Source organism: Pinus tabuliformis, chromosome 3_2, assembly GCF_031772625.1.
Source record: "Pinus tabuliformis cultivar Carrire ecotype Pingquan chromosome 3_2, CPIR1, whole genome shotgun sequence".
Lineage (NCBI taxonomy): Eukaryota > Viridiplantae > Streptophyta > Pinopsida > Pinales > Pinaceae > Pinus > Pinus tabuliformis.
In genome coordinates, this window is record NC_142302.1 from 725,906,887 (window position 1) to 725,922,046 (window position 15,160).

Sequence of the window (15,160 nt, forward strand, 5' to 3'; positions counted from 1 at the left end):
CAACCTCCCTCTCCATCTTCCAATGAAAGTTCTTCTTATTCCTCTTCTTGTCATTATAGAGGTAGAAAATATCATTAAAAACCCTTTTTCAAGTTGGATGTCAAGTTTGATTTACTTGTGTTTAGTGGAGAATCTAATGCAGAAAATCTAGATAACTGGATAAGACAGGTTGAAGTATATTGTCGCATACAACGAATCGAAGAGGATGAATCGAAGATCCAGTTAGCATACCTTCGATTGAGTGGCACTGCTCTCGTTTGGTGGGAAGGAAAGCTACAAAAAGGAGGTAACAATAGTCGCAAACTTCTTTCATATTAGTCTGAGTTCGTTTATGCTTTAGGAGGGCAATTTTACCCATTGGGTCACATACAGAAGGCTATGATGGAATGGAAACATTTGAAACAAAGAAAATGTCAAAATGTTCATAATTTTATAAAGGAGTTTAAGAAACAAGCATTAGCATTGATTGTTCCACTATAATCTCCTGAGACATTGATAAAATATATTGGCTCTTTGCATAGTTATTTAGGTCATTAATTGTTATTATTTAAACCTATAAAACTCTTGATGAAACAAGTGTGAAGGTTGCACATCTTGAAAGTAGGGGGAAGCATGAGCAAGATGACTGCCCAAAGAGGATAACAACAGCTAAGAGAAAGGAAGCAAATCCCCCTTGTACTCATTGTGAGAAAGAAGGGCATGATGAGGAACATTGTTGTAAACTACATCCAGAATTGAGGCCGAAGAGGAATGGAAGGAAGGAGAAGCAAAAGACAATTGCAACTATGCAAAAAGACTAAGAATATGAATAAGAGGATGATGAGAATATCACAACCATATGATTTGCAGGTGTTGGACCAATTGACCTAGGATTAGACATAGGTGATGAAATGAAGAATGCAGCACTTGGGATTACAGAAGATGTACCTATCGAATTGGGTTCCAATTCAGGCGATGAGGCAAAGATTTCAAAAGATGTTGTGCTGAAAATGAGGAGGGCACCAAATATAGCATGGCTCTAATAACTTGAAGAGAAAAACCAAAGAATTCAAGCGGAGAATACTAAACTAAGGAGACTCATACAAGAAGCAGAGGAGGAGAAACAAATTTTGCAGCATCAGTTACAAGCTAAGGAAGAGGCCTTGGAAAAGTTACAACATAACAAGCCTAAGGTAAATAATGATTCTTCAATTTCATGTTCTTTTTATGATGATGATTTCGTTGCTTTTGAGAAACATACTATAGGAATTAGATCAAAGTTGTTGAAGAAGATAGGGTCCCAAGGACAGGATCTCAACATTAATGGCTAGGGCATTGTGAATCATCAAAGTGGAGGAATTGCCTCGTTATGTAGAACTTTGGTATGTCAGAAAGAGGTTGGAGAATGCTCCAGAGAACCAGTGAGCAACTAACGATGGATGATGGGAACACCTCATCACATTCCAATGATAGTGAGGATTCCACAGGAAGTTCTCCTCATCAAAGGTGCACCAAGAATAAGCATTTTGAGACGATCCAAAAATTTTGGAGGAGAAAGAATCGATGCAGTCACTACAACAAGGATGGACATCAGAGAGCCACATGTCATATACTCCATGACTAAAAAGCACCTACGAAGGAACCAAGCGGTGAAGTTGTTCAAACACATGAACCAACCACAAGGAGATGACCCATTCACTTTGTTGAGTGAGATATGGTTTTATTAGATATAGTAGTTTGTCATGCCGCATTTTGTAAATCACAGGTTGTAAAATGATTGTAAAAGTGATTAAGTGTTTTCCATCGCTTATGAATGCAACATGATGATGTTTTTGGCCTTTTGTTGATAGCTTGGGTATTGGTTTCTATTGTGATGTAAACTTGACCAAAGAGTGTGTAGTAAACTCTTGGAAAGTATAAGGTTTTGCTTGGGTCATGTTTGGTCTTGTAGAAGAACATGTATTTTGCAAAGATTGCACCACAGTTTGCATGGGATGCAGGTGTCGGTTCATCACTTATGGCTCCAACAAACAGAAGTGAACGAGAAAGAAGTGTGGCCTATCAAGAGAATTGTTGTGTAGACAAGGGAGTACAACAGATTGTAGATTTTTTTCGTGCTTATGAAGGACCAAAATCTCCTCAGTGGGGTGGAATGATCCAGGTGGCTCCATAAATGCTCAGAAGTCAAAGAGGGCTTAGGAAAGACTTAAAAATAAAAGTTGTTGGGTTGCAGTGAAACTGAGTTCAGATCAAAGAGCTTATCGTAATTTTTCCAACGGTGCAAACAACACCTTAATCCGACATCGTATGCGAAAGTTATGACCAGTCAAAGTTTTGGTCAACTAGGCCCATTGGATAAAGTTAGAAGAGTTCCAACTGAATTTGGAAGGAAAATAAATCTAGTGGAGCTACTAAATTTAGAAGCCACTAATAAGGCCACAAATTGACACTTTGTGGAGACAGTTTTTGGTAGCCGAAATCGGTGAACTTGTCACCTACTTAAAAAAATTGGTGACTCGTAAAATCTGGTGGGAAAAATTCAAACAATTTATTGTTAAAAATAAAAATAAAAAATATAAAAAAATGGGATGGAAGGCTGCCACCCCCGCCACCCACCCCCAATAAATTATTGTTTTTTTATAATATATATCATATATAAATGGTTATGCGAGCCACCTGCCAGCGTACCCGCCCAACCTACCACACAACGACCATTATATTGGGTCGGTGGGACTTGAACCCATGTCGGTGGGACTTGAACCTGTGTCGACGGGGGGACGACCTGCCAACCGATGATCCACTTAACACAAAGCACCAAAAATGATAACCAACACTGTTCCAACAGACCTGCCCAACCTACCACACAACAACCACTATAATGGGTCGGCGGGACTTGAACCCATGTTGATGGGGGATGACCTGCCAATTGAAGACCCACTTAACACAAAGCACCAAAAATGATAACCAACATTGTGCCAAAATGAGGGTTCTGTGGGGTTTGACCCCGAAAACTCCAAAAAACTAATGCCTTAATATAATATCGCTAGTCGTGTGCCCAATGGGAACGACTTTGTTTTGTCTACCCAAAGTTTATATAAAAAAACTAGTTTCAATTGTGCATCAAGAACCTTGAGAAAGCATGGAAAATGAGGCACAGAACCTTGAAGCAAGGAATATGCCAGGAGTATGAAAGATTCTCTTGGAGCCAAATTTTCACAGTATCAGAATTATGCCAACTTTATACTCATATTACTTAGAATTTTGCCAGGAGTTTGATGGTGCTGTCAGTTTTCTGATATGAGTAGCATGTTTTCTTGAGATAGATTGACGAGGGAAAAACCATGAAGGTGGAAACTTGACGTAGGAATCTGCATGGAATATGAAAGATTCCCTTGAGGTTTGAAATTGACAGTTTCAGAACCACGCTGACTTTATACTCATTTTTTTTCATTTTTTTGCCAGGAATGCGATGGTGTGATTAGATTCATCATTTGAGTAGCCAAATTTCAGTCAACCCATGAGAAGGAATCTTTGAGATTCTCGGGGGTCTCGATTTCGACCGAAGTAGAAGGGTCAAGTTTACAATCATTCTTCATGATTTTTCACCAAGAATTCAATGGTTCAGTCCATTTTTTCAGTAGAGGTGTGCATTTTTAGACCATCCCCAGAAGTGGAGGAGTAAGCTGTCTTTTGTACATGCATGTGATTTGATTTTGCTGAAGATTAATGAAAGAGGCCTCCCACACATTGAGAAAGGCCCGGAGATGTAGCCCACACTGGGTGAACTTTGTTATCAACTTTTTTGTATCTTTGCTTCTCATAGTTGCCGTTTATTTCCGCTTCTTTTATGTGTACACATCTTATGGTTACATTCCCTTTTAAATGAAATTATGTATGCATATTTGAAGTGAAAATATATGTACCATATGGAGTTTGTCATCTCTCTGATCTCAAAGCACGCAAAGATGATATTATTTGAGTTGCAGGCTCATTTTGAGCTTTTGAATCAGAAATTGAGCATAATAGAAGTCAAAATGGATAGATTGCAGTTGGAAATATAAATGTTGAGTTTATGTGTGGACAATTTGATCTCGACAATGGCATAACATGCATTTGAGGCATGCAGCAACGAGCATGAGGTTTCCTTGATGCAATGACAAGTGAATTCGATTTTGTAGGAGGAGACTAGCATCAGAATGAATGTAGGCTAGCCCTCCCCTCATCAGCAAGATCCAAAATAAATCATAATCAGGTCAACCCTATTATGGGGGAAATGTAGTAGGACTGTCAACTCTTAGTTAGTTTTGTTATGTTATGCAAATATATAGTGATTTTAAGTGTTTTCTAGAAGTTGCATGAAGAAAGTCAGTTCATAATAGTTGTATGCAGACAAATTTTTAACTGTGTCAATCAATTTTGGAGATTTTGGACATTTACAGATGAAATTTTGGTTCAAGATGTCGAAGGTTCTAGACTTCAAACCAAACTATTGTAATGCAAATATATAACTATTTCGTAAAAAAAGTATTCATTTCAAGTGTTTTGATGTTTATTATAAAGTGATGCCTATCAAACTTTATTAGGAATTTAATTTATATGGTTGTGTTAGTATATCTTTTAATGTTAATCCAACACCTAATCACATACACATATAATAGGTATAATACTTGATCTTTGTAATTCATATCACTTATAAATCTTAACTAGTAATAAGCCTTAAAACCTATAATGTATATCAACCTTTACTTTATTCCATAAAATTATTTTATCTTTTACAATTACTTGAACTATTAATTAAACCATATAAATCCCTAAACCTTATAACATTTATAACTCTTTATGCCCGCATACCCTATCATGTATGATATAACCCTATTGTGATCCTTTGGGAGTTTCACTTAGAATTTGTTACACCTAAGAGTAAGAAAGCCTTAGCCTTTGCTAATTTTATCTCTAATATCCCAATTAGTGCATCATGTCCATATTTAAATGATGGTCTTTCAAATGAACATTTATTCATAGTAGTCATTGATAATCCCTCGCATGGTGACATTTTAGTTTATTTATGAACTTAAAAATTCATCTTTCATCTAGCCTGTGATGATCAATGATGTATTCATCAATATACTTCTAAGTATCTCATCACTAGAAACTATACTTGTCAACAAGGGGTCCACATTTTGTTATTTCATTGTATCATTAATGATGAGGTGGGGTAAGTCTTCAATGCCTACCATATAAGTGCACGAGGTTGCTAGTTTTTTTTGCAATGGATACTACCCTAAAGATTATTTGTGTATGTTATTTTTGGCTTACTCTCTTTTCTAATTATATTAAAACAGTGAAACGTTGTACTGACTATCAACATTATGTCTGCAAGGCAAGAGCTTCTTTAACTATGTTGCACCTTGCAGCCATTGGAGGTTCATTCTATAAATTGGCAATTGATTTCATGGAGTGTAACCATCCTTCTATTGGTGGTTGTAAATAAATTATTATGAAATGAGATGAAGCCATGTTGACTTTCAATAACATCACCATTACTAAAATTCATTTCTTCTTCGATCATGTCATTACTTGATTTGGTGTCTTGAAATAATTAGTTTCCAACAATGATTGTCAATTTAAATATGAAACCTAACACATGATAAATTCACTATTAGGTTTTGAGAATTAATATTCATCTTATTATTATACATAAGGGAATGGTTAAGCTAAGGTCATCAATAAAGTTTTGAAACCATTATCTAGTGGACTATGAATAAGAATAAGACTAACTTTATTCACATTCTCTTCCTAGCATTTAGACATCTCCTAAGACTACCACTAGGTTTACCCTTTTTCATCTTGTCCATGGCGAGGAGACACTTGTATTGATTGAATGTAAAATGCCATCCCTTCATTTAGCTATCAAACTCATCCTTAATACCACTCCCTTAGAACAACAACTAATGACTTTGGAACATACCAATGAAGATCAACGTATCTCCTTGCAAATGATTGAAGAAGCCAAGAAGAATTTTAAAGCTCAATAGGTTTGTAATGTTCACTACATGTCTTTTATGAAGGGGATTAAGTCCTTATGTATGACCAATCCCACCATATTAGGTTGAGGAAAGTTCAAATTTTTATGGTGAGGACATTAAATTATCAAATAATGTCTAAGAAAGGGGGAATATTTACTTATAGGGCTAAAATGGGAACTTCTCCCTGACCCTCACATTGCACTCAACCCTTAATCCTTTCATTTAGAGTGTTGATTCATCTCATATATATATTAGATAGGTGCTTACCCCTTTTGAAATATTTTCATCTTTTATGATGTTTTCTTGCATGATTTACATGCACCCCTTGTCTTGTTGCTACATCAGTTATGTTAATGATATAAGTCATTACATGGAATCTTTCCTCAATAACTTGGGCCACTTTTACCCCTTTGCATATGTGTGTCCCTCTAATGGAATTTGTGTTGGATTTTCCACCAATAATTAGGTTAAATATGATGCTTTGATTGGTTTGTTTTGGGGTGTCCTTGAGAATCACATTTGTCACCTTTATGTATGTCTTGATTCCCATCTTCTTGTCATGTGATTGAATGACATTTATCATGTGTGCAATCCTTTCTTTTCTAGAAAATATTTACAAGATAAAGTTTTGGTATGGTTATTTGAGTTAGTTTCTTTTAAACATGTTCCCATAACCCATAATAATTTCATATATTTCATTGCAAATAACATTATAGATTGACATTAAGAACATGTATGTATAAGAAGATAATTTTTATATTCACATATAATCTACAAAGCATCATTATATGTAATTAAAAAAATAACATTATACATTCACATTTGCCTCACATATAATTCAAAAAATGACACATTCTGAATATGTATATATCCATGTATATACCATTTGAGATGTTGTCCATTATAGAGTCCTTCACTCTAAATTTTGGCGTGCCCATCGACTGCTACATACAAAAAGGTAGGGGGCATAGTGCCTATTAATCACTAACTAATGAATGCCCCCATCACGATCAAATGGAGGATCATGAGCCAAGGGTAACATGTCTAACTTGGATAAATATCCAATGCATCAACCAACCATCATTTACCTCCTCAGTATCAGGTTCCATTAAGGAGATACTCTAGTATGTGCCCCTACATCAGCATCATCTAGATCACAACACCCATGCTTTAACACCATGTATGGAAACTAGTTTAATAATTATCATATGCTATGCATCATGTGGCACTTTGATGCACCAAGGTCAACTCTCTACCTTTGTCATAACAAACTTTGGCCACTATGCTCAACTTACCCCCATTAGTATGCATAGTCACCTAGTCTTACTAGTACAATATCTACAAATACATATAATAGATTATCGTTATCATACCTTGAAATATTCTAATCTATGTATTAAATGAAATACAATAATACATACCATTTGGGTCCCATGTAGGTTGTAGAGAAAGATTCAAATCTCCTTGATATTCCATACCTTCATATAAGTAATCTTTAATGTGAATATGAAGTTTGTCCAAACATGTAAATAAATCTAGGTAACACATGTTTCCCATGCCCCCACACACAAAAACACATCCTTGGATCCTAAAGACATCCTTATTAGACACATACATGGGGATGAAGGGTGGGAATATTCTCAAATAAGAATGTGTAAATCAATATACTAAAAGAAAAATTACTCTTGTTTCTCTGACACAAGAATTCAATCAGCACCATATGGCGATTAATAAAATTTAGGCCAACCCATAGTAAGTTCTAACTAGTACACTCTCAATGAGAATGATGTCAGACCAATACTGGTTGTGCCAATATGAAGACTTTAAAATTCCCACAAGGCTCAGGCCAAAAAGGTGCTTCCTTCAATCCCAACTTAAGGAAGATAAATCCCTTTTTAAATCTCATTTAAAACTAAGTAGGAGGAGTCATAAGGGTATGGTTCAGGCCCTTTTTATAAAACAATCAGATTAAAGATTTAATATAAATCATAAACATGTTCAACCCCAACATAAATAGAACCACCGTGGCCTTTACCCTTTTATAAACTAAGTGCGAGAGGATGAATTATTAATATGAGCCCCTCACCTTTATTCGAGCTCCTTTGAATGGTCACCTTACAACAATGGCATGTAACCTCAGATTCAGACCCCGACCATTTTGATATGAGCATTATTAAAAAAAAATTCTAGGACAACTCGATAGTCACTTGACATATACCTTGGCCCACTCTTTAGGTTTTTATTGGTGGTTGGTCCCCACCTTTCCACGTAATCCCACCATGACATTATCTCGACTAGTCCAAAGGTGTGTGCAAAGGGAATCACCTGGGAGATAGACTTCGAGTAACAAATTTTCTCTCGTCAAATGTCTTCCTTGGCCTCTGTCAATATTTTTCAATCAATAGGTCCCTTGTTAATCTCTTTATCCAATAAACACTCTTTGCATCACCCTGACATTTTCCATGTTGGTTGGTCTTCCATGTCTACCTGTCTCTTTCTCATGATGTGCAAAATCTTGTGCTTCCAGGAGGAGTCAACACTCCCCATGGGCCCTTTCTCATTGTGTTATCCAATAAAAGGATTCAAAAACATCCTAGCTCTCTCCACATTCCCACTTCTCCACGTCAGCCCAGTGCTTCCCTATGTTATACACTATTCAACTCTCGAGAGACAGACAATGAGAGACATAACTATTTCCTATCTTTTCCCTTGAAATTTTTTCGATATTATGTAAACACATCACCTTGTAGGATTTCATCTCATCCTCATCGCTTCGTCCACATCATCCCGATGCTTCTTGGCATACTACCATGCCTGCCTGGCATTATCTCTTGAGAGATTATTATAACAAAACTCAAGTTCTGTTTCCCTGACCTCTGTTATGCGACATACTCTTGCGGATCCAAATGAACTAAGTATTTTATTCCTTTCTTCATTATGCCTTAGATACTTCTGCACTGCTCTTACATAGGAATCACTCCAACTTCCATTGTGCTCCTCTCTATGGCTTCCTTTTGGCTCTCTATGGTATCCATGCTTCTACTGTGCATCCTCTCTTTGATAAACTCTAATTAAGTTAGATTGTTTATCCGCCTCATTGATCAATGATAAACAACAAATCTTCACCAATTATTAAGACTTTTAGACTGGTACGCACTCCTGCATGACCTCTCTAAAGCACTCTGCCTCCTAAGCTTCACTGTAGCATGTATACAACAAAATAGTCTTATTACAAGTACAAAGATAACTTCACATAAATGAGGGTCACCTACAAACTATAAGTAAAGGTTCAATATATAGGTCCAAATACTCAAACAGATAGCTCCCTTATTAATGAATATGCACAATATTTACAACACATTTACAACAAGCCTTCTTTGACCAAATTTACATTGGATCAACCCCTCTTGGCCTTGTGGCATTACTTAGCCTTTAATCCTCTTGACTTTCCCTTTTATCTGTAATGGATGCCCTTTTTGGATGCCTTTTAGACTTAAAAATATGCAAAAGGATTTTGAACTAGAATTAGTTTAGATCCATAATATACTTGACTAATAACATCCCAAGAATCCTCTAGATCCACAAAATCCTCTATTCTATCCCAAAATCTATTTAACTCGCTCAATCTCCCAAGGCTTATTCTTAGAAGAAGATTTGATTCCATACCAATTACATTAATATTATAAGCTTTATAGAGTTCCAATAACATAGAAAAATACACATAATTGACAATTAGGGAACCCACTCCCTTAGTAAATGAAAGAACCCTAGGTCTTGTCAAATGTATTTGACTTGGAGGTTGGATGCTCTCACATCATACTCCCAAGGTGAAAAAAAATTCATGGTCTCCTGACCATGTGCTTCCATATACTAATTAAAATCCTCTTGGATCCCAAAATTTATGTTGTAACTGCTATGTTGCTTTGCTGCAACATGCTCTTTTATTTCCATTCCATTGTATTGTCTGTTGTACATTCTCCTTTCCAAGATCCCATTTCTTACTCTCCTGCTTACTCATAATCTTATTGATGCAATTCCTCTAAGTCCATGGAAACTTTTTGTTGACTATGCTTTCCATTCTATGGAAACTCCATTTGGTTGCCTCCTTCATTAATCTCCATATTCCATCAAGTGAACTTCCACGCTCTATCTTCTGCTAGTGTATCTCATTTTAGCAATTTGTTTGTTGCTGACTTTCATAAGGAATTTGTATGGTTACTATCATTTCTATCTCCTTATACTTCTGCTCAACAAACTGTGCATTCACCGTTGCATACCCTTAAGCTGTAATTTTAGATTATCTTCTTACGTCAACAAACTCACATTTCACATCTTGCTAAATGACTGATTCTCCATAAAAAAATTATACCTTTACACAAGGTTTCCTCCATGGTTTTGCTTCATTCTCTAGTTTTCATTCCTTCTTTCATAAGTTCCATTCTTGCTCCTCTATGGTCCTGCATACACTCTTGTACTTCATCAACTAAAGTATCTCCAAGCCAGCTCATTTTCCCATGCATATCGTCATTTTCTTGAAAGTTTCCACTTCTTACATTCATTGTATCTGCATATATTCCCTCTTTACTGGTTAAATAAGACAATGTTGTCTCCTCCACTGGAATGACATAATTATGATTTTGTTCATCATTACATTTATTGCTTCCCGTAGGCACAAACCATTCATTAGTTTAAAAAACATGACACTTTGAAGTCCCCTTAGGTGCTTCCAACATCCTTTCCTTATGCAGCACTAGAACCTTCAAGTCATTCATCAGATCTTCATTTACTCCTTCCTTAACATCTTCAATATATATATATATATATATATATATATATATATATATATATATATATATATATATATATATATTAAAACTTATCAACCTCATACATCTCATCATAGAATATAAATTTCTCTTCTTAGGGCATCTCGTCCATAAATAAAACACATTTTACCTCAAGATTTTCTTCCATAGTTGCATTTACCCAAGTATACAGTCTCCACCTCGATTTTCTTTACTGGACAATTCTGCCTTCCTTCCTCGTCCAAGAGAATTTAAATTATATTCTCTTTCCATCTCTATAATCATACTCAGTGATTGTTCTTCATCCCTACATCGAAAAAAGTTAATATTCTATCCATCATTTGCAACAATTCCTACATTCACATACCAATTATCAAATTTAAAATTAATATGCCCTTTAGCCTCAATAAATGATTCTCCCATCATATGCTAATCCTCCAAATAATTTGTGAAACTCTCAAAAGGTCTCTTCTCAACATCTTCATCACTTTCATCCTCTCTAAGGATTGATCCTTGTTCTGGTTCACAAAAGTGAACTTCCACCTTGCACTCAGTTGTTTTGAGTTCTTCCTTCAGCCTGACACACATCCTTTTTCTTAACTTCACTTGTAATGAAGGCCATCTCACCTTATTCTTCTTTATTATCTAGTCATATCCTTGGTCTCGTAGCAATTTATTTATGTTGTTAAGTGCTCTCAATTCAGTCAATTCAATTTCAATTTTCTCATCATTCATCTACTTCATGCCAACTGCTTTGGAATTTTGATTGTGACCTCTTCTTGAAACCTTGGTATGACTATAAGTAGTCATCTTTACTCCCTTCTTCTTCTGTGAACTCTCCTTGTCCACTTGTGAGATGCAGTAAGCTTCCTCCATCTCTTAACAAGTCTCTCACTTATCACCTGTACCAAGGCCACCTCTTGGCATCTCCTTTACATTGGTTTTTTGCACTAGAACTTGATCACCTATGCTCTTCAACTTCAAAGCTGCTATGCTTCTACACCCTCAACTTCTCACTTTTTCACTTTCTCTTTTGAGAATTCATGTTGTCCTCATCTCAACAATTTCATTTGTTGTTGGGATTTGATCACAATTTCCTCTTCCTCTATCACTTCATCTTCTATAATGGTTGTTGTCGACCTCCCTTCCGTTTGCTACCTACAAACAAAAGTCTTCATAACCAGAGTTAGCATTAAAACATCATACTTCACCTGTGCTAAGATCTTCCTTTGATTCACTTTATTGAATTTGCAACTTTTTTCCTCTAAGAGCTTTATATCCTCTATATCTCTATCTACTTTTCTTTCTTCACTACTTTCTAACCAATTTAACCTCTCTATTTTGAGGTTCATAAAGCATTCTAGCTCTGATACCAAATGATGTTGGGCTAATACTGGGTGTGCCAATATTTCGGCTTTAAAATTTCCAAAAGTCCCAACTTAGGCCAAAAATGTGCTTCCTTCAATCCCAACTTAAGGGAGATAAATCCCTTTTTAAATCTCATTTAAAACTAAGTAGGAGGAGTCATAAGGGTATGGTTTAGACCCTTTTTATAAAATCACTGGATTCAAGCTTTAATATAAATCATCAACATGCATGGACCCAACATAAGTGGAACCATCATGGCCTTGAACCTTTTATAAAAGAAGCACATAAGGAGAAATGATTAATATAATCCCCTCACCTTTATTTGATCTCCTTTGAATGGCCGCCTTTCGACCGTGGAATAAAACCTTAGACTGAAAACTCGACCTCTTTCATATGAGCATTATTTTGAAAGCTCCGGAACAACTCGACAGTCACTTGACATATACCGTGGCCCACTCTCCTAGTTTTTATTGGTGGTTTGTCCTCGCCTTTCCACTTAATCTCGCCCTAACATCATCCCAACTGGTCCAAAGGTGTGCATAAAGAGAATCATCCAGACAGACTCCAGGTAACAAAGTTTCTCCTATCAAATGTTGTCCTTGGTCTTTGTCAATAGTTGTCAGTTCGCAAGTCCCTTTTCAATCTCTTCATCCAAGAAACACACTCTCCATCACCCTAAAATTTTCCACATTGGATGGTCTTCCACGTATGCCTGACTCTTTCTCATGATGCATAAAATCTTATGCTTCTGGGAGGATTTAACAGTCCCCGTGGGTCCTTGCTCTTCGTGCTATCTAATAGAAGGATTCCAAAACATCCTAAATCTCTCCACATTCTCACTTATCCACATCATCCCGGAGCTGAGTCAACCTGACGCTTCCCTATGTTATACATTGTTGAACTCCCGCGAGATGGCTAGGAGACGAAAATATTCCCTGTCTCCATCCTTTGATAGATATCCGATATCGTGCAAACACATAAACTTACAGGCTTTCAGCTCATCCTTATCGCTTCGTCCACATAATCCGGGTGCTTCTTTACATAGTGCCACAACTACCTGGAGTTGTCTCTTGATAGATTCTTTTGACAAAATTCAAGTTTTGTTTCCTTGACCTCAATTATGCGACATACTCTCACTGATCCAAATGAACTACGTCTTCCACTCCCTTCTTCGTTGTACCTGGGCTACTTCTGCATTGAACTCTTACACATGAATTGCTCCAACTCCCACTACACTCTTCTCTATGGCTTCCTTTTGGTTCTTTGTGGTCTCCATGCTTCCACTACTCCTCCTCTTTATGATAAACTCTAATTAAATTGGATCGTTGATCCATCTTGTTGATCCATCTCATTGATCAATGATCAACAACAGATCTTCACTAGTTACAAATACTTTTAGACTGGTACACACTCCTGCATTACTTCTCTAAAGCACTCTCTCTCCTGAGATTCACTGTAGCATTCCTACAACACAATAGTCTTATTACAAGTACATAAAGAATTTCAGATAAATGGCAGGCATTTACAAAATATAAAAGGTTCAATATACATATTCAAATGCTCAAACAAAGAGTTCCTCTATTAATGAATATGTACACAATATTTACAACAGACCTTCTCCATCCAAATTTACACTAGATAAACCCCTATTGGCCTTGTGGCCTTACTCGACCTTTAATCCTCTCGACTCTCTCTTTTCTCTATAATGGATGCCCTTTTTAGATGCTTTTTGGACTTAAAAATATACAAATGGATTTTAAACTAGAACGAGTTCAAATCCACAATATACCCAACTAATAAGCTCCTAAGAATCCTGTAGATCCACAAAATCCTCTAACCTATCCCAAAATCTCTCTATCTCACTCAACCTCCCGAGATTTTTTCTTAGAAGAAGATCTCATTCCATACCAATTACGTTAATATTGCAATCTTTATAGAGTTCCAAAAACATAGAAAAATAAAAATAATTGACAATTAAGGAACCAACTCCCTTAGTAAATGGCAAACCCCTAGGTCTTGCCAAATGTATTTGACTTGGAGGTTGGATGCTCCTGCATTGGAAAATAATTAAACACCCTAATATCCCACGAGGAGCAACAATCCCCATTGGGAAAACCATCATCACTACTATGGCTTATGTCTCCAACTATTCCAAATATTATATTTGGATAGCGATATAGTTTACTTTAGATATTTGATAGCTATGATACCCTTGACCAATCTTCTAAACCCCTCCTACAAGAAAAAACTAGTAGAGTGTCTTTAACTAGTCCAACAAAATAATATATATATTGAAGAGTAAACTCTATCAGCTCCCCTTGAAACATGAATAGTCCCATTTCTAGATCCAAATATTCAACTAGTTCTTCCTCATGAGAGGAGGGTAAAAGATGGTGCTATCCAAATCTCATATTTGGAGTGGTTTGGAGATACAAGCCATCATAATGACAATCATTCACTTATTGGGGACTCACACTCCTATATTGTTCATCAACCTATAAATCCAAAACACAACAAAGTAATATAGAGGAGTCAGGACATAATTGCAATAACTAGATATGAGAGGAAATGATATGGAAATTGCAAAATATACCCTTGTATTAAGATAATCCAACAAAGGAAATGATTTTCACTTACCACTTAAGGTGGGTTGACTTTTCACCAAGTAGAGTTCTAAATACAACACAAGACAAACATTAAATAGTCTCCTATCTCTTTGAATATATTTTCAATAGAAAGATCCCTAACTACTTGTGGTCCCAATTAATGGATACTGCCTAATTAGTGGGCCTTATGAAGTGGACCATTTTATATTAAATAACTATCCAATGAGCCTTATTCTAAGATGCTACTTATGTTATTTATTCTTTTATATAAATTACAATCATATTATTTATATTCCATATTAAAATAATAATAATAATAAAAAATAAAGAAATAAATAAAATCTAGAGAAGTTAGTAACTAGCTTGGATTATTTAA